General features: G+C 35.7%; 1 protein-coding gene across 2 annotated transcripts in view; it reads left to right on the forward strand.

Annotated features, from left to right (window-relative positions):
* IMMP2L (inner mitochondrial membrane peptidase subunit 2) overlaps positions 1–25,063 on the forward strand; it is a 488,691-nt gene that overhangs the window by 109,786 nt on the left and 353,842 nt on the right. The window lies entirely within an intron of this gene.

The raw sequence follows: 25,063 nt of genomic DNA on the forward strand, positions 1-25,063 counted from the left end.
GATATTAGTTTGGTTATTTTTTTCGCTTTGAGAGATGCAGTACTTGACACATCCATAGCACTTATAATCTGTTTATAAAGGGCTAGATAGATGTTTTTAAGATATTGATTGCTTGTAGTCAGAGGCTATGTAGAATTTAAACCTCACTTTTTCTTTTATACAATTTTGAGCAGGTTCAAGCCCATTGGTATTCATTTTGCAAACTTTTTTTTGGTGTTTAATGTTGTTCATTCTCTTCTTAAAAAGTTGGTCAAATGTATTCCAAGCGCTCAAAATAGCAGAAAATAAACATCCTAGTCCTAGATCTGGAATGAGAGTTGATGGGTACCAGAGATGTTTCTGGTGGTCTGTAGTGAGGTAGATGGTGGTGGGAGGAGGTGTCTCCAGTGTTTATTATGAGCTCTGTAGCTTTGTTGCTTTGAAGATGCAATTTTTTATTTCAAGCATTCAGTAGAGGTTCCAGTGCACTGTAGGAGGCTGGTAGCGCGTTTCCTTTATTTTATGTGTAGTTAGCCAGGGCAACACATGACAAAACTCGGACTTCAACACAACGGCATGTCTGTGATCATATATTTAATTCCTGTTTGGCAGCAGTCTGCTATCCCTGATAAAAACAGAACATTTCTGAACACTGTCTCTATTTCTAAGATGTACTGCTCTGAAACAGCAACGTTAACTGTAAAAGCTTTTACAGTTAAAATAGTAGCACCCTCTAGTGTGGATTCGGTTATACTGGTTAAAATCCCTTACATCAGTAGAGGTATTTAAAGGGGACAGAAATCCCTATAGTGCAAAGGACTTTATACTAGTATAAGTCTATTGAAAGTAAAGGTTATACTGTGCAAACAGTTTATATGGCTCAGCTGAGAGGGAGTTATAAACACCTCATGGATGTCAACTTAAACACATACAGGTGTTTGCAAAGTTAGTCTGTAGCTATTTGCAAAGTAAATCTGTGTTTCTGCTCTTCTTCAGATAACTAAACACGTAGGTCAGGCAAAAAATTAAATAACAATTGATTTAAATCATTTTATACCTAAGTGATTCCATTTTGATGTAATGCGAAATGACACCATATTATTATAGAATTGAAGTGCTTTTTACTTTATTTACAGCGCTTGTTTCACATAAGAACTAATTTATTTTGCAAAAGGTTAAGGAAGGATGATAAATTGGCTTGTACTTTCTTCTGTCTTAAAGCTCCACTTTTAAACCAAAGCACATAGGGACATTTATGAAAACTGATGGAGATCTGAAAGTAGTGGCGACAATTAGTGCTTCAATAAGTGCTCATCCAACTGAATCCAGCAGGAAGGGCCATTCATTAAGAAGTATTTTGTGGTATTTAAAGCTTATTCAAAGACTTATGAGAAAAACTTTTATTCTTGCAAGGTTTCATGTGTTTTAAATCTATTGTTATCCTGCAGATGTTAGAGAATACTCAAAGCCTTTTTGGTGGAGAAACTGATCAAATTAGTCATCACGTCTTCAGCACCATCATATTTCTTTACAAATTCTATAATCCATGTCCTCCTTCTCTGAATACAGTAACAACAAGCCGCAAATGTTCTTGTTCAGACGTCCAAACCTCTTTTTTCATCAGTCCTTTTTATCAGGACCTCTGCTTTGCTTTACTCTTTCTTTGCATCACAGGACCATAGGTCTGAAAAGGACTACTTCTTTGCAACTGCTCCTTGCTAACCTAAGAGATCGTGTCATCTTCTGTTTGTTCTGTAATTATGGGGGGTAATGGATTATTAGAAGTGATGCGTATGTGTACACAGTGAATGTTATAACTAGTAAATAGTTCATATTTTCCTTTAACATTTTAGTTCTAAATTTAAGAAAAATCTCACATTGAAGTGTTGAGTTATTATCTAGGATAATTTGCAGATGAAACTGAGCATCAGCTCTTAAATTAACAGCGCACCCATTTATAATCAGCTAACTCGAGCATAATGATCCCCATTGTAAAATGCTGACTTGATTTCTAGCTATAGATTACTTAGATAACACTGAAGGAGTTTTAGGTTGTTTATTAGGAGAGAAAAAGACCATGACACAAGGCCGTTTTTGTCAGTAAAGGTACTAAAGAAAACCCCACTGGCTTATATTACCTGAGGAGATTATAGGTCCTTTGACTTTGAGGGTGCGTAAGAAGAGATCAGAAAAACACATGCTAAGATTGTTATAGATAAAGTTGATCCTGCCTTGGAGCATAAGGATGAATTTGGTGACCGTTATTCTCTCTAATTCTCTTTACTTATTAGGCTTTCTCTGGAATGATGTTCCATAGTCCCTCCAAAGCAATTTATAGAAATGAGGAACATATGTCTTAAGAAAACTTTCTCTTTATTATTACTGAAGAACTTATTTTGGCTATGTGAAGTTATTTTATGAAGTTATTACAATATAATGTTCAATGTTTATGATGTTATTTTCTCATGAATACTAAGTAATTTTCTCTTTTTGTGGGATGGTATTATAAGAAGATTAGTTGGGAGAAATCAGAAGTCGTTCCTTCATTACTCATTCACCATACTGGTGATTCATAATACCGTTTTCTATTGTATAGTGGAAGTGATATCAAGAGAGAGAATATTTCAGATTGTCTTCATAAGTTCTTTAACAAAGCCTTTGCATGTCTTATTTCCTGCCTCTGGTGTTTAATTTTCTGTAATGCTTGTTAGATTTCTACATACTGGAGTTGAGTTTGGGGAAAAGGGGTTATAACTTAAGGGTTTCCTTCCCTTAGTGTTTCATGTATATAATACTATAAGTTTTGTATGAATAATATTTCTTTTATTAAACTTAATTTTTTCCTCAAGAGTCAAAAATCCTCTTTGTTGCATGAAGAAATAATAGAAACAATTGGCTGCTGAAACTTCAGACTGCTTCCAGTGAAAAGTGTACCCAGCTGTCGTGGGCAGAACAGTCTCAACTCAGGGAATTTCACTTAATTTATTGCCAATTAACAGAAACTTTTAATTACTGATTCAGGTATTGAGAGAAAAAGAAAATGTAAACAATTAAACACTTAGAGAAGCACCTTTCCTCATCCTTCCCTGGGCTCAACTTCAGTCCAACACCTCTCTGCTTACCCCTAGCCTCAACTCCACTTGCTTTCGCCACACGTTATGCTCAGGCCCTCCCAGTGCCTCCAGTGGGGCAATGGGTGGCGCAAGAGTTCAGGATTGGTGCCTAGGGCTTTCTTACTCTTCTTTTTCTGCTGCTCCTGGCTTCTTCCTGCTCTTCTGCTCCAGCATAGGCTCCTCCACGGGCTGCAGTCCCTTGGTGGTGGCCTTGCCCTAGCATCAGCTGCCCATGGCCACAGTCCCCCAGGGGTGTCCCTGCTCCAGGGTGGGTCCTCCACAGGCTACAGTCCCTCAGAGCTACCCCCTTTGACATGGAGTGCCTCCTCCAAGAGTGCATCTCCAGCTGTGTCCCAACAATGTCCCATTCCGCATGTTTTCTCCGTTTCGTTTCTCCAAACGCATCTTCTACCCCTTGTGGCTAATGCCCTTTCTTAAGTATATTTCAGCAGCAGCACCATGTGCTCCTCTGATTCATTGAAGTTTTGGTGCATGGTGGGTTGTATTCATCCGTTTCAGAGCTGGCTGGACCTGTCTGTGACTGGCACAGGGCAGATCATGGTCTCCCCTCACACAGGTCACCTCTGTAGTCCCGTGCTGCCCAAACGCTGCCACTTTTGCCCAATATACCATCCTGTATTGCACCTTTGATCACTGTTGTAACCTTCAACTTTTGGCCAAATGGGACAAAGTAAACTCAATTGCCTGTGGTGCATTGCTTATTGAAGAGCTGAGGAGAGGGGTTTTTTTTCGGAGATTTCTTCCTTTCCTTTTCTGTTTCTGCTGTATAGAGATTCTGCCAGAAGTTCTGGTGCTGAGAATCTGTAGAGCTCCAGAATGCTCCAAGCAGTGTTCCTGCCAAAACCATAATTAGATTCCAGAAAACTGCATCCTGGAGAAGGAAAGAGAGCTTAAATATAGAAAAGTTGATAATTGGATACTAAAAAGAATTAAATATGGATTGACAGAAATTTTGCCTCTAATCCATTTGCTTTGCATTTTGGCTAAATTTGGAAAAGTCTTTCTTTTGAATATAAAAAAACAGTCAAGAATTTAGGACCTAAACAATAAATCATGTTTTTAACTCCCACTAAAACACCGATGGTCCTATGAAAAGTGTTTTAGGGATTTTTCCTAAGAGTTTTTAGGAATGGTAGTAGTACCACAGTAGCTAGTATAAAACATCATACTTTCTAAGTGTTTCACGTTTGTGTAGGTTGCTTTTGCCCTGAGAAGTAATTTTGCACTTAAAACAAAATTATTTACATGATACTATTAAAACTGTAAACTTAGAAAACTGAGGTCAAGTCCACATAATATCGTATGCCAGCTTATTGATTAAGATGCAATTATAATTTAAAAAATATTATTTTAGTCATTAGCTAGAGTAGGTGGTGTCCTTGAGTACAGAAGTATGGAGCTGGCTTTTCCTATTACATAACTATTTTAGTTAAAATAAAAAAAAAACAATATTAAAGTTTTCCATTTTACAAAGACATTACAAATTTTTCAGATTGGCATATTTTACTTCATGTGTGTTTTAAAGTGAAGGAATTTGTGCTATTTAACTTAGTTGTACTAACATTTTTTAACATTTTGGGGATTTGGGTCTTATAATTTTGGAGTCAATCTAAGTATGGATATGCATTTCCTCAAAAGAATAAGTATTGCTTATTTCTACATGCAGTCCTTCCCTGAGGAGTATTTATCAGGTCGCTGATTTCACTTGGACTTCTCTTTGGTGTCCTTTTAATTTAGAGAGTGGTCTATGTATAGTGAACATCTCCAATGCATTTTTGAAGAACTTCGTAGCTGAAAGTTGGCTTTATTACTCATCTTTTTTTTTCTTTTTGAATAAGTCAAAGCAAGAAATAGTTTTCCTGAGGAGATTTAGAATTCAAGAAGTGTTTTCTCTTAGTTTTCTAGGGTAGACAGTATGGCTGTATTAAGAATGGAAGGGAAGCCTCCTGCATCACTTCATCCAGTACCCTCCCATTACTGATGTAAGGGTGAGGCAAGGGCAACACCTGGACTCCCGGCAAGGAGAGATATGCAGACACAAGGCACAGTATGGTTGATATTGAACATTTATTACCTCTACATCTAAGCCAGGGTTCCCCAGTGATTTCCCGATCGCGACAATAATGGAGCGGGAGAGTCCCTGGCACCGCTGAGCATTGGCCCATGGCAAGAAACACCAGGGAGGGCCGCTATATGAGGTTTTTATGTACCACACACATGGGCAGTAAGCATATTGAGCTATTCAAAGCCCAGGTGTAGGACCACACTGGCACGGGCTTAGCCACATGACTATGGGCCAGCCTGCCCTGTAGATGCTTCTTTTCCCACAGAATGGTCGGGCTAGCTTCCATCACCTATCTTCTCAACATTCTTCCGCATTTTCCTATACAGCAGAGTACCACACAATATAATATTTTTAATAACTTTGGGTACCCAGTACTTTAACTGGAAGGCTGTTCAGGTTCTCTCTTCTTCCAGGATCAAAAACTGTCCTTTTAAATTTCAGGCTAAATTTATCAATATCAATTGATTATTATACATACAGACAGTGCATGTATATTCAGTTTATATTTATTTGTTCTGCTTTTACTACTGTCTTTCAGCTTAAATAGTTCTTTCCTAGTATCTGCCTTCCTATTACGTTTTTAAGTGCAGTGATAGCCTTCCTAGTCTTCATTTTTTTAGGTGAATCAAAAAAGGTATTAGAATTAATATGTAAGACTAACAATGTGATGCATATTGATACTTTCATTTACCTGAATATATAGCAGTCTTAAATCAGTGAACAGCTGCTAGCAGAATGAAAGCATCAGTCCAGTTTTTTGGGGTTAGTGCCAGTCTCAATTTTATCTAAAGTTTATAAAAGATAAGGAATAAAAAATAAATAAAAGAAATAAAAGATGTCTTTATCTATTCAAAAGGAGACTGACTTTGTTCATATTCTTTTTTAAAATAGTGGAGAGAAAATCATCTGTTTATGATCATTAAAAAATGCTACTTTTTCAGTTCTTAAAGGGAACCAGTTGTGGTTGAAAACTTTACTGAAAAATTACTATCTGCTCCCACCTGACGGCTAGTTCTGAGTTTATCCAGCTGCTTTGTCATATGAAGTGTGGAGTTTTTTTTTTTTGTTTATTTTTTAAAGACTGAGGAAGGTAAGAGTAATTTCTGAATTAGTCTCGTCCTGCTGCATTCAATAATTTATTGTTACATTTTTCTCCTCAGAAACTTTATTTAGTTTTTGGGGTTTGCATTTCTAAAATAATACTGATATTGTATCACAATCTAATACTTGTGATCTAAAGCATATTCATGAAATAATTCAGACTGAGGTTTTACAGAGGTATTGAAATCCATAAATGATCATCCTAATCATGTAGATATTGAAGTAAGAAATTCCCTGATAAAAGGGGAACCACTTTAGGCTGTCTTTGTGATGTTTTGGATAAGTAGGATACAGTATACAGCAACTGCTGACCAAATTCATTGAAGATGGTAGAAGAGAGCAGTGCAGGCATGAAAATGCCTCCAGGATGATGGGCAGCCTTTTTCTTTGCTCTGTTCTTATTGTATCTAGCATGTGACCCTGGCCCTAGAAATTATTCATACCATATGTATGAGCAGCTAAGAAAAGATCCTTGAGGACAGAAACACGCACAGAATACTAGAATGCTTACGTTGGATAAGGAGGGGAGAAATCAGAGGAATGCATATTATGGCAGCTTTTTAAAGTAAGTAGCCATCAAAACTTTGTAGCAGCTTAATTTGTAGCTCATCCACTGAAAGTACCAGAAGGACTGAAACAAATTATTCAGGGCAGAAATGTGCGAATGGAGAGTACCACATATATCTCCCTAAACTCCATCAGTCATGCTCCAACTATATCAGTTGTTTTTCACATCTGAAAGATAACAGTAAATATGCCTCATCCTCATCAAATACTCAATCTACATCAAATTACCTTTTGCATGTTCAGTCTTAAACAACCTCATTTCTTCTCTGTAATCTGTATCAACAAGTTATTAGACCAGATCATCACATGTTCCTCTGTTCATTAGTGACTAGATCTGCATTTGCAGCTTCAGATGTTTCCACTCTATATTCATTTTGCTGCACATACTTTCATTTGTACTTAAAGTGTTGCACAGGGTTGCATAACCAAAGAGTGCTTGCTGTATGCATGCAGCTCTGCTTGCTCTGGGTTCTTAGACTGTGGATGAGAGTGTGTCCTAGAAAGCCTTGCAGAAGAGAGAAAGATTGTAAGACAAGTTACCAGAGGCATATATTTGAATTCTTAGGGATTTTCTTAGTTTCAATTCTGTAAAAGAAATCTCAGTTAATATTTTGTACTTTGTGTTCATTTTAGGAGGCTTGGAAAAAATTTTTACATTTCCTGATTAATTGAACTCTGAAATGCAATGTTGAGTAGGGTGTCATCGCTTCTGCCTTTTAATCATGTCCAAAAAAGTTAAAAAAAAAATATATATATATACATATATGTGGCCCAAAAGATGTGTAATTACAAAATGAAATTATGGTAAAAAGTGTTGCAATCAAACATAGTATTTTCAAGAACAAGTATTTTCAGCAATTTTAATGTACAGTATTTTGGGATCACTTTTTTTTTTTTTTAACATGAATCTTAGTTATCAAAATATAAAATTGCTTTTGATAACCACAGGAAGTAAACTGTGTCCTCAGTAAGATACAGAAAGTGATGAAATAGGGTAAGTTGGCAGGTAGTAAATACTTTGTTGCTGTTTTTACAACAGGAAAAACTGCCACATGGCAACTTGGCTTAATTTAGGACTGAATTTTTAAACGTGTAAGATGCTTGTTTCCATATATGACAGAAGGTCTCAGATTAAAAAGGGAAATACTTTTTAATCTTAGAACTTATCCATAAACATAGATCATGCTAAGTGCTTGGCAGTCCTTCCAACTTGTTAATTTAATTATTGCACTTCTGCAATGCTTCTCAGTAGTGAAAGATACTCAAATATTGTATCAAATTAGAATAATTCTATTGATCTTGGACGAGCTATTGTATTGTCTAATTAATACTAGCGTAATCAAAGTAAGAGTTTTTTTTGGTATGTCGTTAGAGCCCATTCCTACTCTACATGCTATAAAGGAACATGACTGCCCACAAAACTGTAGCAAACAGATCTGTAAAACAGTTTTGTCAGATTTTACTCATCCATTTGCTTGACATGAGAGCTAAAAACCCATAGTAATATTTTTTTTATAGGTAAGTGTACTCTTTCTTGTAATAAATAAAAAGAAAAAACTCCAGGGAATGAAATTACAAACTAATTACTTTAAGAACGGAATTTTTTGCAACAATAAATTTTACTAAATGGGAAAGTATCCTGACTATGCTGTATCTGAAAAACACATTGACTCAGACCATTAGCTGATTTTGTTCTGTATGCCTCCAAAAATGTTTCATACCTATTCCTTTATTTCAGTTATACCATTCCCCAATTTGTCTCGTAGCTTATTTTTTTAGCAAAGGCAAGCAACCTCAGTATCAGCTCTTCTGAGTGCCATCATTTTCTAGGCATTCATTTTTGAGGTTAGCATTTATTTGTCCTAATGTTCCATATCTTCTCTCTTACTTCCTCTTATGTTCTCTTTTCAATCTATCTGCAAAGCATTTTTGTTCTGTACTCTCAGATCCCTACTATAAATTTTCTGATACACATAAATAATTTACTAAATTGTCACCTGTCAGTATAAATTTTAAGTCCATTTACATGTCTGAGCTATGATGACTTTATATCCTTCTTTTTTCCTCTCTGAACACTGTCATTAGACTTGCAGTTTCTTGAGGCCCTTTCAACCTGAAAACCACCTGGTAGACCAAAAATATTTCAAAAGATAATTAATTGTTAATTTTATGTGACAAAGTGTCAAAAGATTTTCTATTTCCACCATGATTTGTAGAAAAGGGAAGCAGGGAACCTCTTTTTCCTGTTTTTAATGCTCATATAACAAGGAGTGCTGTTTTATTCCTTTTAAGGAACAGTCAGAAAACATATTCAGTCAAGTGCTACTAGTTTGCTGAGCTTTCCAAAACTAAGCTCTTCTGCAGTAGCGTGCTCCCAGTCTTGTTCTTGGTCTTTTTGCATATCAGGAAGGAAAAGCTGTAGAGAGGGGTAACATTTCTTGTCAGTTAGGGAAAAAAAGAAAGGCTTTTTATACAGATAGTACACCCTCCTTAGATCCTTACAGCTGTAACTGCACTATGACTTTTGACTTTACTAGCATTAATCTGACATAGAGTAAACCCTAATAGCAGAGGTACATATTATTATATTATTGGCTACTGTTTTTAGTAGTGAGAATTTAAAATTTAACCTTAGAGTACTAAATAGTGAAGAATGTACTAACAGTGAATGATATTACTTATGTAAGATCCCTTGTAAGAATATCATCTTTGTCCTAGAAGGAGTTAAATTTACACTTCGGTAGTTCATAAAGCATTATTAAAAATATTCACCCTGTCTTTAAATTCTGCTGAAGCTTCAGGATTTCTCCTCTTGATTTTTTATTTTTTTCATTTTAAACACACAAACTGTATCTTAAGTTTACAGGAACAGACTAAGCAGGAGAACTTTTTGCTATAAGCCGGCTTAACTAGTGAAAAGAGGCAGTAATAAGGGGAAAGATTTATCTTATAGCTATTCTGAGAAAATCAAGCTGTTGTATAATAATTAAGCTGTCAATAATCTCTCTCATGTTCCCTGCTACAATAGCTGGAAAAAATAACAGAAAGAAAACATGTACTCTGTTCCAAAAACAACAATAACTTTATGAACTGGAAAGGAGATGAGGAAATTTGCCTGAAGATAACTATTGCTTTCCTTTAGTATTTTTCCAGCTTTGAAAAATCTAAAGAGAAGCTAGGAGTAAGCAAAGATGTTAGTGGAGAGGCAAGGTTTCTCCGCTGGACAGTATCCGACAGAAGGAAAGTAGGCAGTGAGAATGTATGTTCAGGTTTTATATTAGTAGTGGAATGTACTTCAGTTCTTTGCTAAGACTAATGTTGTTTAATGTGCCATTATTAACCAGAAAATGGAGGGTGAATGGAAAGATGGAAAATTTTGCAGAAGACACAAAATCATTTAAACAACTTAAATTCAAAAGGCTGTGAAGAACCCTAGCAATTCTAACTTACAGTGATTTGAATGGCATGATGGCAACAGAAATTCATTCGGACAGTTGCAAGGCAAGGCATCCTAAAGAATTATCAGAAATATCTGTAAGTCCTAAAATTACTATCACTCAAGAAAAACGTGTTTGAATCATGGGAACAATCACACTAATATCAGGAATGGGTGCTAATACATAAACTGGCTAGCTATATAACTACACTACGCTGTATAGCTGAATCCATCTTATTGCGGGATTTTCCAATACGCTTCTGTGAGCTAATTTCCGTTTCTTAAAAAAAAAAGATGACACTTAGGCAAAGTACTGACAATGAACAATGAAGAATATTAAACGCAATCAAAACTGGGACCACAGCAATGGCAGGGTTCCATTTCCTCCATGAAAGATCCCTCATTTTTGTCACTAAAAGAAACAACAGCTGTAGCATGAGTAGTAGGTGACTTCAAGTCATCTAAAAATTAACTTATCATAACAAGAGAGACTTTAGAAAGAGTGGTATGGAATTAGAAAAGGCTCATTATTTGAAATTATTGAAAAATATTGAGCATGTTTACCTCCTGTAGGGTTCATATATCTGGATGATTACCTTGCAGAGATCCCAAATCCATGGTGATAATGTGTAGCTGGAGGAGTAAGCGTAGGTGCTTAGTTGTTAGCACTGCTACCTAGGAGGTTCACTCTGCTTTACTTTAGCCAAAGTGGCTTTTTGTGATTCACTCAGTGCTCTAAACACCATTCTGGGAGAAGAATCTGTCATCTAACCTGTGGGAACTGGGCTGCTGTACTCAACGCAAGGCTCACGCATGCTGAAGGGTAGTCAAGAAGTCTACGGCTTTCTGGCTAGTGGTCTAAATAGGCGAAGCAAAACTCCTTGTTCTCTGAATATAGCTGGACCTCACTCAGTCATGTGGATTAAGCATACAAGCACATATGCACGCACGCACACACATGCACGTGCGTTAATGCGGAAGCAAGTTGGGTATGTCAGGATGCTCCATTTCAAGGTGAGGCCCCTAACCACCATGTTATGGAAGCGTATTCTTCTGGGTGCCTGGTTTTTGAGTTCCTGGCTGCAACCATAGCCTCTCACCCTCATGACCCTTGGATGTTTGTCCAGGTAGAATTAACACACTGCCAGGAATGGTCTAATTTGTTCTCTGAACACTTCCGGTGGTTGAGCCCTAGTAAGCTCCATGAGCAATCTGTTTCATTTTTTTTCCCAACAATTGTAGTATGATACGGTAGCAGCACATACATGATATATATTTCAATAATATCTTGATGAAAAAGTGAAAACAGCAGTCACAGCACTTCAGTATTCCCCAAAAGAAATGAACTTTCATCTCAGGTTTCTGGAACACAGCTAAATGAGGTTGCCTCTAAAATGAGCAGTGATTGTTCTCAGTCCAACATCTATCTGTTTATTGTTTCATTGTAAAAGGAGACACCCTCCCATCAAAAAAACCTGCAAGCAAGAAAGTATGATCTCTTCAAGTTAACAAAATCCTTTACAGATGATCTGTGTGTTTAGTATTGCAACTCTGGATTAATCTTCACATATCATTATCCTGAGCAGAAACATCCTGATAAATAGTCTAAGAATGTTAACAGAGATGATCAGAGATATGGGAATATGCCTTCATAAATGTAGAATAAAACTACTGGGGCACTGCATTTGTCAAGCACTATGAGCAGAAACCTCTCAAGTAGTGGAAAGATGTAAGATATTTTAGAAAGACATAAGCTTCAAGTCAGTTTGGGGACGAAAGAAAGATGATGACTCTTCCAGTAACTGGCATTTCAGCAAAAATCAGTTGGTATCTGATTTTTAGATTTTTAGATCTGATTTTTAGTCTTTAAGATTAAAAGAAGCTAGGCAAAACAATGTTTTCATTATTTATTAAAGATACACATGAAAAATGCATTCTTTTTACAGAATTATTTTAACCCCATAATTGTCTGAACAAGTTGACTGATGAGTTAAAAAAAATGACATTAATGTTTGCAATAAGGAAATGCACTGATGTAGCTCTTTTGTTTAGGCTGTGTTTATTTTACTGGCCGCAGATAGATAATGAGGAGAGAAAACCAGCCATTGAAATGAAACTAGTTGACTTTCTCACAAAAAAACCCTTCTGTGTACTAATGCATTATGGAATAATATGAAGTACATGCAAATACAGGTCAATATTTTAGTTACTGTCTTTTATTTTGTGGAAAGAATAGCATATTTTCAAATTCTAGGTAGGAGTATATATCTAGGAATATCAGATGCAGGTGAAATCAATATCCATAGCACAGATCCCTCAACTAGTCTAAATAAGAACTAGTTAGTAGTAGGAAGCTAGTGGCTTTGTATAACCAAACAGTACAGAGGGATGAGGCATCAGCTTTGCCAGTGGGCTTCACCGGTAAATGGTGACGTAACTCTAGCTTTTATAGTCAGGAAAGATCTGAAAAGGAGTACGTACAGTTGCTAAAAGACCATTTTCTGTGTGTCTGCCTCTTCCTGGTTTTGTGCTGTCTCCCTTCTCTTTCCCCTAGATCACTGGCCAGTTTGCCAGTGTTTTTCAGCTCCCAGCAAGACCAGCCCATTTTCTCAGACCTCCCCAAGTGCCTTCAGTAGAGCTACTGAAAGTCCAGGAGAGACATTGTCCTTGATTTTAGTTCTTATGACCAACCTCAGCATCATCTAATACCAGTCATGGGGAGTGACTGCAGACAGAACCTGATGTCTTTGATAGCCCTAAAAGAGATAACGAAACTAATTGCTTAGCATGCTCCACATTATCTTCAGTGTCGGATTCACACAAGATGTTGAACTGAGCAGTGGCAGTTCAGTTTTTGGCATGACTGGTTTAATTAGGAATATGAGCCAAGCTGGTAAACATGCCCAGTTTTCCTTTTGGGATAGATGAAACATGCTGGGTCCATGGGAGGATCGAATATGCTCAGCATAAGCAAACTTGTCACAGAATGATATTGGTGACCTCAACAGAGCACAAGCAAAAAGCGAACTTAAAAGCGTTTTCACTTTGCAGGATAAAAGTAAGTTTTTGTAGGCTCAGCAGAAAGTATAACTTCATATAAATTTAATCTCCTGGCAGATTTGAAGATTCTGGTTCAAAACAAAGGGTCATTTAAAATCTTTCAATGAAATAGTTGTAAGAACTTCATAGCATTGATAGAATAATATATGCTACCTTTACCTGGTTTTCAGAAATAATTGAGCCGTTTTAATTGGAAACTTCCAAAAAAAGTTCACCTTTTAATAGACTCCCAGCATGGAAAATTCTAGTTTGAATAGGTGAGATTATAAAAGCTGGATCTCACAGTTAGGCAAAAAGTGTCACTGTACATGCTGTCTAGAATGATTATAAGGGGAGAATAATTTAGGTATCAAAGCAGTGAAGAAATATTTCAGATGACCTGCTTTTTGTTGAGGCTAGTCATACAAATTAGAACAATTTAGAAGCTAATTATAGTCTTCCTTTGCAGCAGCAAATGGTACTGTAGTAGTGTTTTCAGATAACTTCTCTCATTGGTTTGGAGCAGGATGTGTAAAAGAGACAGTGACAAATCTAGATTAATAACTTTAGTTAATCACTCTTACGCTGCTTGCTGGGCTTGAAGAGTAAGAAGCTATCATCAACCCCACATACATGTGGATGTAATTTTGGACACAGTTCAAACAAATATCCATTGGAATCATCGTAGCCTGTTTTATAGCCTCACTTAGGAATGAAATACCTTCACTGACAGTTGCTACATTGAATCAATTTGAGCTTAATGCTTCTGGAAACTACCGTAGGATATTTAAAGGGTTTTTAGCCAAGAATGTCTCTTAACAATCTTGTTAAATCCTATCTCTTTTTCCTTCCTTTTCTGTATGTCATTTAAAAAGAAAAATGACATTTGCTTTGTAAACTCTCTGGGCAAAGATGGACCTATCATTGTCAGTTTGTACAGAGTCTTGCACAGTGGCCTTTTCAGGACTTGGTACTGCTAATTATAATTATCCTTCTATTCATTCAATTCGACATAATGAGAAAAGCTATCACAAATAAATCAGATCTATTTTAGTCCCTTCTTTTAAAATATAACATTATAAATTGCATGTAATACAATTGGCATTTGACCTTTATTTTATTATATAGATTACTTTCTAAAATGATTTGGAGCCGATACTATTTCTAAATGAAATATTTAGAGTCATCATCCTTTTGAATTGTGCTTGAGTTTGCAGGCCAAATGGGTAAAGATAGATGATGTGGAAGTAGTTTTAATGTGGCTTTGTCTGCTGACCTATTTGAGGCCCTTGATATGGGCACATGCCCAGTTTAGAAATACATTATGGAACATTGATTTCAGGAACATAGATCAAAGTGTTCTGGTCAGGACATTATGGTGCCTTAAAAACCTGCAGCAAATTTGTCATCCTTTTTGGCATTGCTGTATAACAGTGCTATGAAATCTAAGACTTTCTTATTTTTAAAAATAAAATCTCTGAACTTATTCATTGTCCCTACAGGCTTATATTCTTAACTGAGAAAGAGAAATAGATGAATGGAAACTCAGTATTTGTGGCTGCTTATTTTACCACCTGGCACTGGTGCAATTTAAGCTACCATTTGTAAAGTCCATGGGCGATCTTTAAAAAGGTTGGCACTTTTTACCCTTTCCTCACTGATAAACATTATGATGATTTTTGCCTTAACCTTTTTTCTATTCGTAATGGAGGTAGTGGCAGATTTTATGGCAAATGTGTATTTGCTGTCAAATTGTGTTGAGCTGAGGTGTTTCCTGTTTGCTAGATTTAACGCTCTTTTTCCTTTTCAAGAGCAGGAAGGATCAGGGAGGTGAAAGGCACTTCTTGTTATTTAACAAGTAAAAATCAGAGTGCAATGAAAGTCTTGTCTGTTTACATAAGATCTCAAAAAAAGCAACAATATGCACTAAGTAGAAAGGTCTTTTTACTACATGGAATTTACTTAATTTATTGTGGTTTTCTCTCCTTCATTTGTGACTTACCTATGTAACGCATCTTGTCATAGTCCAAAAGTACATTTTTCAAGTAGAAGCTTCATTTTTCTGTTATAGTGTATCTTATTAGTGTCTTGATTAGTAATATTCTGTTTTCTAAAACCAAATGATTTTCCTTGCTGTGCAAAATTAAAATTAGCCTGCTTGCTAGCAGTCCAAAATGTGCACTTGCCAATCATCATCATTTCCAGTTTTTCTGGGTGAGTTGCACAGTGTACTGTTGATTGAATAATCTGTTGCACATATGTGGGTATGTAAAATACTCTGAAATTCATCTTAAAGTTAGAAGCAAGTTGGGAGATTGTACTGTTTTCCAGGTTAAAACTAATTAAAGTAAAGTGCTGTTTGACAGTCATAGGGCATCTGCCAAATAATGCAGGAATCCTACTACATAAATTATAGGTAGTGACCTGTATAGTATGTGGTGCCTTGATAAGGATTTTAAATAGGCCAAATCAACAAATTACCGGTTGGCTAATATTGTGCACAGAATGAATTTTTAGTTTGTTGGTTCCTAGAGGACAAATATTTAAATCACAAATGAATCAACATAATTGGCATTAATTACATACGTATATGAGCAGATTCAGTAAGTTAGCCAATGATTAACCATCCATCTTCTTACTATTTAGTAGTTCACCCTCTAAGAGCAATCTGAAACAAAATGGTATGGCTATAATAGGAAGAACAATATTTGGAGGACAGTATTAATGCATACTTTTTTTGGTATGGTTTTTATTTACTGTTGTTATTTATTGCATCATAAGGCCAAAAAAGTCCAACTTTTGGAGGGCAGTGTTCGAAGGTAGCTGCAATGTATTGGTAGAAAATATACTCGTGGCAAAAGAGAATTAAAAAGAAAAATCAGTACTGAATATAGGCCACCATAGATGGATAAGTTTAACATCTGTGTTGGAAGGAGTTTCAGTAATATATTTTGGGGGTATTTTCCACTTTTAAAAACTTTTTCCGCCCTTTTTGTTTCTATCAAAGTAATTTTGAGACGAAACAAATTTCTCATGCCATGACTGAAATAGCAGGTTAATGTTTAAAGAAAGTTCTAATTCTTTTAACGTTATCTGCATCCTCTCATTAATTTAATTTATCATAATAAACCAAACAATTTCTGATGAATAAGTCAATTTTATTAGCTGTATTTCCTAAATGCCAGTTATTGTTTTTGAATGATTTGTTTTAATATGGAGCCTACGGAATCCTTATCCTTTACACCTTGTTATGCTTTCTGCCGCATGTGCTTTTTATATTGTGCCAAATCAACTGTAAGGTTGTGGAGGAGCCATTTATTTACCAACTTCTTCATAAAATGCTTTTTTCATGCTGTTGAATTTTAGGAACTATTTGTTTTTCTCCAATAGCTAAACATAAAACGCCATGTAAAGCTGCTAAGATGGTTTTTTTCTTTCTTTGTTTTTGGAAACAGCTATATAGGTTTTTTAGAGAACCAGCTGAATTCTCAGAGTATCTGCTTTTGACTACCGTTGCATATTTTCAAAATTTGCAAGCTGGACATATAATTTTCACTGAGGGTCAGATAAATTAAGATTCTAAATAGCATGATAATAACCTGTACTGCACATGTATTACAATTTAAGCATTATTTCTAGTCACGATTTTGTATGTAGATTTATTCTCTTTGTATACATACATTAAATTTTAGAAAATAATTTTCCCGTCAGATATGATTTTTTGGTTGTTTTTTCGTAATTAGAAAATTCAGATGGTACCAAGTGTTGAGAATCTACCAGAAGCAATAGCAAGTACAATAAATAACAACAGAGTAAACACCGAGCTGAATTTTCCTCTTAAAATAGAGAAATCCCATCATACCTGTTTGAGTATCTCTGAATGTGACTTTGGCATTATATTGTCCTGCTTTTTAATTTGCGCCTCTTTGTGTCTGTTCATCTGGCTGAGTGTGAGGTACTGAAATCTATGCCTCTGCCAAACATAACCAGTGTTTAACACATGAATATGCTTGTATATAGGTCTCTGCTTAGTCATATTTTTCTACCATATGTCTTGCTGTTCCAAGTCAAAATGGGTTTACTTTTTTAACAGATAATAGACTAATAACTTTGATAACTATTACATGAAAAATTAGTCATCTTTCACGGAGCATTTTGGTTCTGGCTTATCTTTCATCTTGTATGTATTCAAGAAATTACGTATTTCTGTCATTTTTTTAAAATCTGTAACCACAATTAGTATAACCACAGACTAGAGATAATGAGAAGGGGCTTAAGACTTTTGAGACCTAGATAAAATTCAGTTTTAAAATGATTGCAGAGTGGATTCTGGATAGAAGACTGTCAGTTATGGGTACAAGCTTAAAGGTGACTGACACATACAAGCTTAAAGGTGACTGATGCTAGATGTATACAGAACTGCACCTTTTCTAATGATCTTTCTATCCCTAATTATGAATATTTTTTCACTGTAAAACTGGCTGTATGTGGCATGCTTTTGAGCAGACTTGTTCATGAGATTAATGTGAACAGATGGTAAGGTGAGCGTCGCAGCAGCACCTAAAATATGGACTGTGGCTTGAAGGTCTCTCTTATTCCAGTAAAGGACAATGTTGGTGTCGTATAACTGAGATACAAAATGCGATGATATGCCAATTTGTTTATAAACGAAAAAGTCCTGTTTTGAGCAGCTGTTTGAAGTCGAATGGCTGTAGTGGTAACTAGCTTAATTTACATAATGATTTCATAGGCTAAAATATTAGCAGTCCTCTAAACGACTGTTCATTAATGCAGAACATTTATGCAATCCTTACAAATGTCTGACATAATCTTTGTGCAGAAATACAGACTGAGGAAATTCAGTGTGAAAATAAACCTTTGAGGGGGCTATATCTATGCTGTTACATTTATTGAGTATACATTTTGGAAGTATTCACAATCTCCACGTACTAAGAAGTGTTTCTGTTATTCTGAGGAAGACATTCAGTAGCATCCTTCATTTTGCTGCGTAATGGATGATTATAAAATAAAAACTTTTCCTTTTACCATATAAATGCATTTGAAGTTGGGATTAGAATGCACTGAACTAATTTTCCTGATGGCCTTCAATGAGGATTATTCTTCCTTAAAACTACTTTAGCATTTGAGATCTGCAAGTAGCAAACACAATTCCAATTTTAAAAAAATGGGTTTCAGAGAAAATCAGAACTACAGGCCTTGCTAAATTAGTGAAAACTAAATGGATAATTGAATTAATGAATGAAAAAATAAGTTCAAGATTCTTCAGTAAGAGCAAGTGTGGCTGCTCTGAAAGGAAATGTATGATACTGCTTTGAGAGAATCAGTAGATGTGTGGCTCTTGTTAATATATTTCACTGGGATTTCCAAAGGTGTTCAGCATGATCGCTTACCAGAGGCTGTAAAAGAAACTAAGTAATTATTGTATGAGTGGAAAGATTTTGGCATGGATAAATATATTTATATAATACTTGATTAAAAGGCATGATGCTTCTGTCGGTGGAGGGTGGTCTCCAGTGATATTTGCAAGGTCTTTATTGAACACATGCTCTTCAATATATTCCTAAATGATATGGAAAAGAGAGTGAGCACAGATATAAGACTATTTTCTGTTGACTTAGTAAATTATTCAGGCTGGTAAAGATGAGACTGACAATGAAAAATTGCCAGAGGACTTTATGAAGCTGAGTATATGGGAAATAAAATGGCAGATGAAATTCATTTTGGGTAAATGTAAAGTAACATGCTTGGGGAAAAAAAGAATCTGAACTCCAGATATAAAATTATAGGGTTTGAGTTGACCATTATCACGCTAATCAAATCCTGGGTTTATGGTATGTATTTCTTTGAAAACGCGATGCTCAACAGCAGACAAAAACCAAAGAAAATGCTGTAAATTATCAACACTTGCAAATTATAACTTGTTCATTTTCCCATTGAAATAATATAAGCATTTATCATTAGCGTTATCCTTGGATGAGGAGTTCCACCTCACAGGAAGAAACAACCTCATTTTGTCTGTTTTGAACCTGACCCTATCTTAGTTTCTTTAGTTTCTTTATCTTAGCTCTTAGTTTAGAATGCCGTCTCATGTTTATGCTGGAAAAGAGAGGGAAGAGTTGATCCCTACTTATCCTTTTCATGTTACTCTTGACTTCATAGACTTTTCATAGATAGATCTGTATCATAGATAGATCTATAGATAGATCTGTATCAGAGATATCACAGATGATAGTCTGCCAAGACAGACCTCTTAGCTTGTCTAGCCCAGTCTGCTATTAGCATAAACAATCACATTGTATCATCAGTGTTGATCCTGCTGTGACTCTAGACTTTTCTTGTATGTAGTGATTTGCATATGCATATCTGCAGTGTACAACATTGTGTTGTCTAGGCATACAAATGTTTTATAAAAACCTTTTCCTGCAAGTGTATTTGCAGGAAATCATTGCAAATAATTAAAATTCTAGCCTGATGGAACACTGAAATTACATGAACTTTGACAGTAATGAAAACGTTATTGTAAGTATGGTAGTTATTTACATCCTATGGTAAGGAGTGTGTAATGTTTGGCCACCTTATACTGTAGACTAGGTTTCTGTCACGTATCTAAATTATTCAAAACTTCACAATCTTAGGTTGTAAACGATATTGCTTCAAAATTATGTTTACTACTGGACAAATAGTATACTCATAACAAGTGCATCTGTCAAGAAAATGATATTTATGAATCTTTATTTGTGGAATGGTTTATAATAAAAACAGTTAGAGGTTCTCAGAAGACAAAACATTTTGAAAATAAAACATTTAGATTTTTATGTCAAAACAATTTAACAAAATTTACTTTAAATTAGTGTAAAAGCGAATCCAGATTCAACCCATCAGCCAGTCTCTACTTTCCTACTCTCACAAAATTATTCAGCCCTGCTAGGTGCCAACACAAACATTCATGCTAATTTCTTCATTATGCTATTTAATGTCCAAAGAAAAGAAATAATGGCCAGCAATCCTATTTCTAATAGTGAATGGTCTGAACTTCAAACTGCTGTCAATTGTTATTTGTTAAGCTGGATGGGAAACAATAAAAAGATTAATTCTAAAGTTTTCCATCTTGCTAGACAATTTCAATTAGATCATAATTTCTTGGTCTCTGGTGGCTGAGTTCCTGGAATTTTCAATATGTCAAAAATACATAGTTAGCAACACAAGCCTAAAATATTCTGCTGTGTCATATTTGATTCTGGGAGATAGGGGATGCATTCTGTTAATGTGACTAATGACTGATTAGGCAGTCCTGTAAGCGGGCAGAGTACAATTATAGTTACACACTGCCAAGCACTTTTAGTACTACATATGTTAGTTTTTGAGAAACTGAAATTTAACTTTCTCATTAGGCACATTGCACTGCAGCATAGAAATGTTTGTGATGTTTTTCCAGCCTATTGAATTTTCCACAGCATATGAAGCAACAAAATTATCAAACAGTTTAAAGAAATTCAACTAGAGAATAGAACATCTTGTATTAACTCATAGAATCTAAAAGGAGCAGGGAAGACTAACCAAAAACACATAACTTAAAGGATAACCAGCTTTCACAAAAGGTCACAAGCTATCATTAAGATCAAAGGCCTCAGTTAATATACCATAAGACACTGTGTAGTCCTTAAATTCTCTTGAAGACTTTTTCAGTGTAAAAATAGAAGAGATACTCTTCTCTAGCAGCAGCCTCTTAGACATTTTTCTCACTGAACAGTTGCATTACTGACATAAAAGGAAGCTTCTGCCATTTTCTCAAACGCTGCTATCTCAGCAGTGCTCAGGAAGAGGACCATTAGTTTCCTTTTTAGAAGACATTTAGTAGGACTGTATGGCCAGTGGCAGGCTTGTCTGCCCTTTAGAAGAAAGAAGCAGTGTGATGCTCCTTGAATGCTTCTGCATGGTCTGGGACGTTCTGAAAGATCTCTGGCAGTTCCAGAAAAACTCTTGGGTAACCTCCATTTGCTTCTCAAGACGAGGTCACAGAGATGAGCGTGGAGAGTACTGGATGCTCACTCTTTTCCATCACAGTGCTGTGACTGGTCCACTGCCAATGGAGAAGTGAGAGGCTATAGCTTCCAGTGTTAGGTTTTTTTGATGCCCATAATTTACAAAGTTTCTGGCTAACACATGTAGCAGAGTCCAAATCTTATTTTTCTGAGGATGGTTACACCTCTTTCATTGTTTCTGTAGTCACTTATCTGAAAGCATGGTGAATTTTGGATGCATCTATTTAGCCTTACTTTTTATCTAAATGATAGATAGATAACGTCAGTGCAGTAACATTGGGTTTAAATGCAGTAAGATTTGTGAATGTCTGTCAAAACAGCTTCTTTAGACAATGAAGCTCTGTCCCTTCTTACAGAAGTGGCGGAGTCACAGGAAAAAAATTAAATGGCTTGTTCAAGATCACAAGGGAAGTTTCAGACAGTTATCGAACCTGAGCTGGGACACCAGTGTACCCGCCATCTCCGCTCATGGACTTTAATTACCTAATTTCAAAACTGTGTATGACAAAGGAACTATCTCTATATAAATCACCACGTTCTTCTGTTTAACCTCTGGTTGGGAGAAACTCTGAAATGTTTTATGTGTGGATCAAAGGATCAGAGCTGGGTAATAAGGAGGCTAAAGACTCAAACGGAGGTTAATGCTCAAACTGTATGGTCATGGATAGGTCATCATAGCCAACCTGCTGGGCATGCAAATCTCTGATGCAAAGATTATGTATATTCTGGGTCTGTAGCATTGGGTCTTACTATAGTAAAGTTGAGCTTTCGTTCCAGGGAATCTAAGAAGAATCCAAGAAACTTCATAAGAGGAGCATACTCAGGCGGAAAATAGTATAGTCTATTCCTTGTTGTTTATTGACGCTTTATACTCAAAAGAGGCCTGACCCTAGAATTAATGTAGGTAAGTTAGGTTTGAAATGCAGTGGAAGAAGTGTGGAAAGAAACTGATAGATCATTTGCTCCACACAGCTTGGCTAAAATCAGTGCAGTTTGTTCACTGCTTTTGCAAACACAAAATTAAGGTATGTGAACAGGATAGTATGGTGCAAAGTATATATATCTTAATGTACAGATAGTATAATTTTAAATACTAAGAGTCTGATCCTCCAGCGTGATTTCTGAATGCAGGTAAGTGAAAAATATCATTAAAGATACTGTGTTGTTCATTACTGTTCTTACAAAGTTTTCATATGCAGTCGGCAATGGTTTTTGACCTTGCACAGTGACTTCTGTTACTAGCAATTCATTTAGAGAGATTTCTTTGATTCTTCTGAGGATTATTAGGATGCTCAAAAAACAAGCACATTATCCCTAGTGTGATCAGACTGAAATAAACTGGAAGAATGCCAGGTTTATTTCTGATGCACCTCAAGTTAAGAATATCAGTGCAAATGAAGAACAATTTTGTCCCTTGGTTTTGTGTTTTTGGCGTATGAGACTAGAAGATGTCAAGCAGACAAAGCTGCAAATGATAGAGCGCAACTGCTTTACATATTGATGGGGAAAAGTTGTTATCTTCAATGTCTGTGAAGTATTAGTACTTTAAACAATTATAGCTTTACTGTTTCTATTGGGAATTGAGCAAGAGTAGCTATTCTATCTTTGTTCCTAGCTCTCGGAAGAAATATTTATTTGCTTTAAAACTAGTCTTTGACTCCAGTGTTGCTAAGCGGCTGTTCAGAAAAAAAGTACTTGAACATCCTCATCTCTGGTTTCTGGGCTTTAGCTATACTGGTGATTTATTTCTGTTTGTTAATTGCAAAACCAGATATTTTAATTTGGAATGCTTGTTAGTAACAGTCTAGCAGTCCTCTGAGAGACAGTAGATAACCTTTTATGTTCCGTGAAGGGATTAGCAAATGCTTCTTTGGGAATTTAATAATTATTTTAGTGTAAATGAGTCCTTTAGTAGCCTATCCAAAAATGAAAAGAGGTTAGGGATTTAGGAAGAAATACAAAGCTATTACTTTGTATTTTTTTATTAACTATACTTAACAACCCAATATTTAAACTTATAAACCCAATTTTTTTGACATTTTGTGAAGGAAAATGTTAATCATTAAAAAATCTTTCTACCCACTTTTTTAACAATGAGGAGCTAGTAGTCTTTGCTTGTTTTTTTGCCTTTGAAAAATTATGTTGTGTTAAATTTGAGGCAGATGCATAATCCACTTTAAAGTAAATCCTGAATATACTAGTTAAAGTGATCCCTGACTAAGAAGACCATATAAGCATGTGTAAGGTTTCGGATTAATCAGGAACTGGTGACTGTTCTGAATAAAGGGCACCTATGTAGGAGAGAGGGACCTCATCTAAACCATGAGGGAACCCAGCTGCTGACACTTAAAACTGAGAAAATTGTAAGAAAATTGAGGAACTGTAGAAAGCTGACAGGTATAGAGGAGAATGTGGTTCAGGATGACATTTCTAAGGTTGAAGGTATTCAAATTCTCTGTCCTAAGTGCAGTCTAGAACTAACCAGAAGGAAATAAAACCAATTTGTGAGTGTGAGTGTGAGTGTGAATGTGAGTTTAGAATCACATCAAATTAACAAACTGAGCAGCACAGTGAGTAGCACAGCAGATCTTTGTCAGTTACAGTAAACTCGGTTCTATTATACAGGATTAAACAAAAAAAAAAAAAGCCAACAAAAAAGAGCCTCTTGGACATACAGATTAGAGGTTTTATCGAGAAGGCCTGGAAGCGTGGGACTCATTTGACGAAACGTAGGAGTCCACATTTAAGCTAATTGTTTAGACTTCGGTTACAGTCGATAGAGAAGAATGGGCACTCCCAGAGGAGTGATCCATCTCGTTTTAAAGTAGACCTCTAAAATAAGTCACATGAATTGTGTCCTGAAAGTGACTGTCTCCTCTCCATTCACTATAAAGAGAGCATATGGTGACTATTTGAGATACAGACATCTACAGAGTACACAACACGAATCCTGCTTGCAATTGCAATGAAAGTAAGCCACACAGATTTCAAAGTTAAGTTATTAAAAAGGCAGAAGAAACAACAAGGAAAACAGCTGTCATGCAAATTCATGGGAAACACAATTGAATTTATTTTGCTTTACATGCTTCTCTTTGTAAAGAGCCCTACGGATAATCGAAGAATTTTTAAGAAATGAAAGGTTTGGGCATGTAGTAGAAAAGCACATGGTCATTTAGAAGCTAAAGGAAGGTATTTGCTGAAAACATTGGTAGAAGCAAACATAAGTGAAGTAGAATACAGTTTATTTTACCTGAGTTCCTAAAAATGGGGGGGAAAGCATTCATTTCATTTCAGGAAAAAAAAATGTAAAAATAATCAATAGACATACATATTTTTTCTCATTGTAATCATTCAGTATGTTACTCAAATACATAACCTGGTATAACATAAGACATTATGAGTTTTTAGATTGGGAAGAAATAAGGAAGGGGTGTAAAAAAGAGAGGCAAAACTTGAAGGAATTTGCTGTGCGGAGTAACTTCATAATAGCTTCAATAAAATCCCAAAGGAGCAAGCATTCACTGGACAAAAGAATGCAAGCATATTAAAAATTAATATTTCAGTGTAATTTGAAATCCGTGCTTGCCTGAATTACTATGTATCAAATTAGGTTGCTATAAACAATAACAAAATGGGTGACTGTGCAAATAAATGCCCGGGTTATTTAAATTTGCATTAT

The sequence above is a fragment of the Struthio camelus genome, chromosome 1 (assembly GCF_040807025.1).
Source record: "Struthio camelus isolate bStrCam1 chromosome 1, bStrCam1.hap1, whole genome shotgun sequence".
NCBI lineage: Eukaryota > Metazoa > Chordata > Aves > Struthioniformes > Struthionidae > Struthio > Struthio camelus.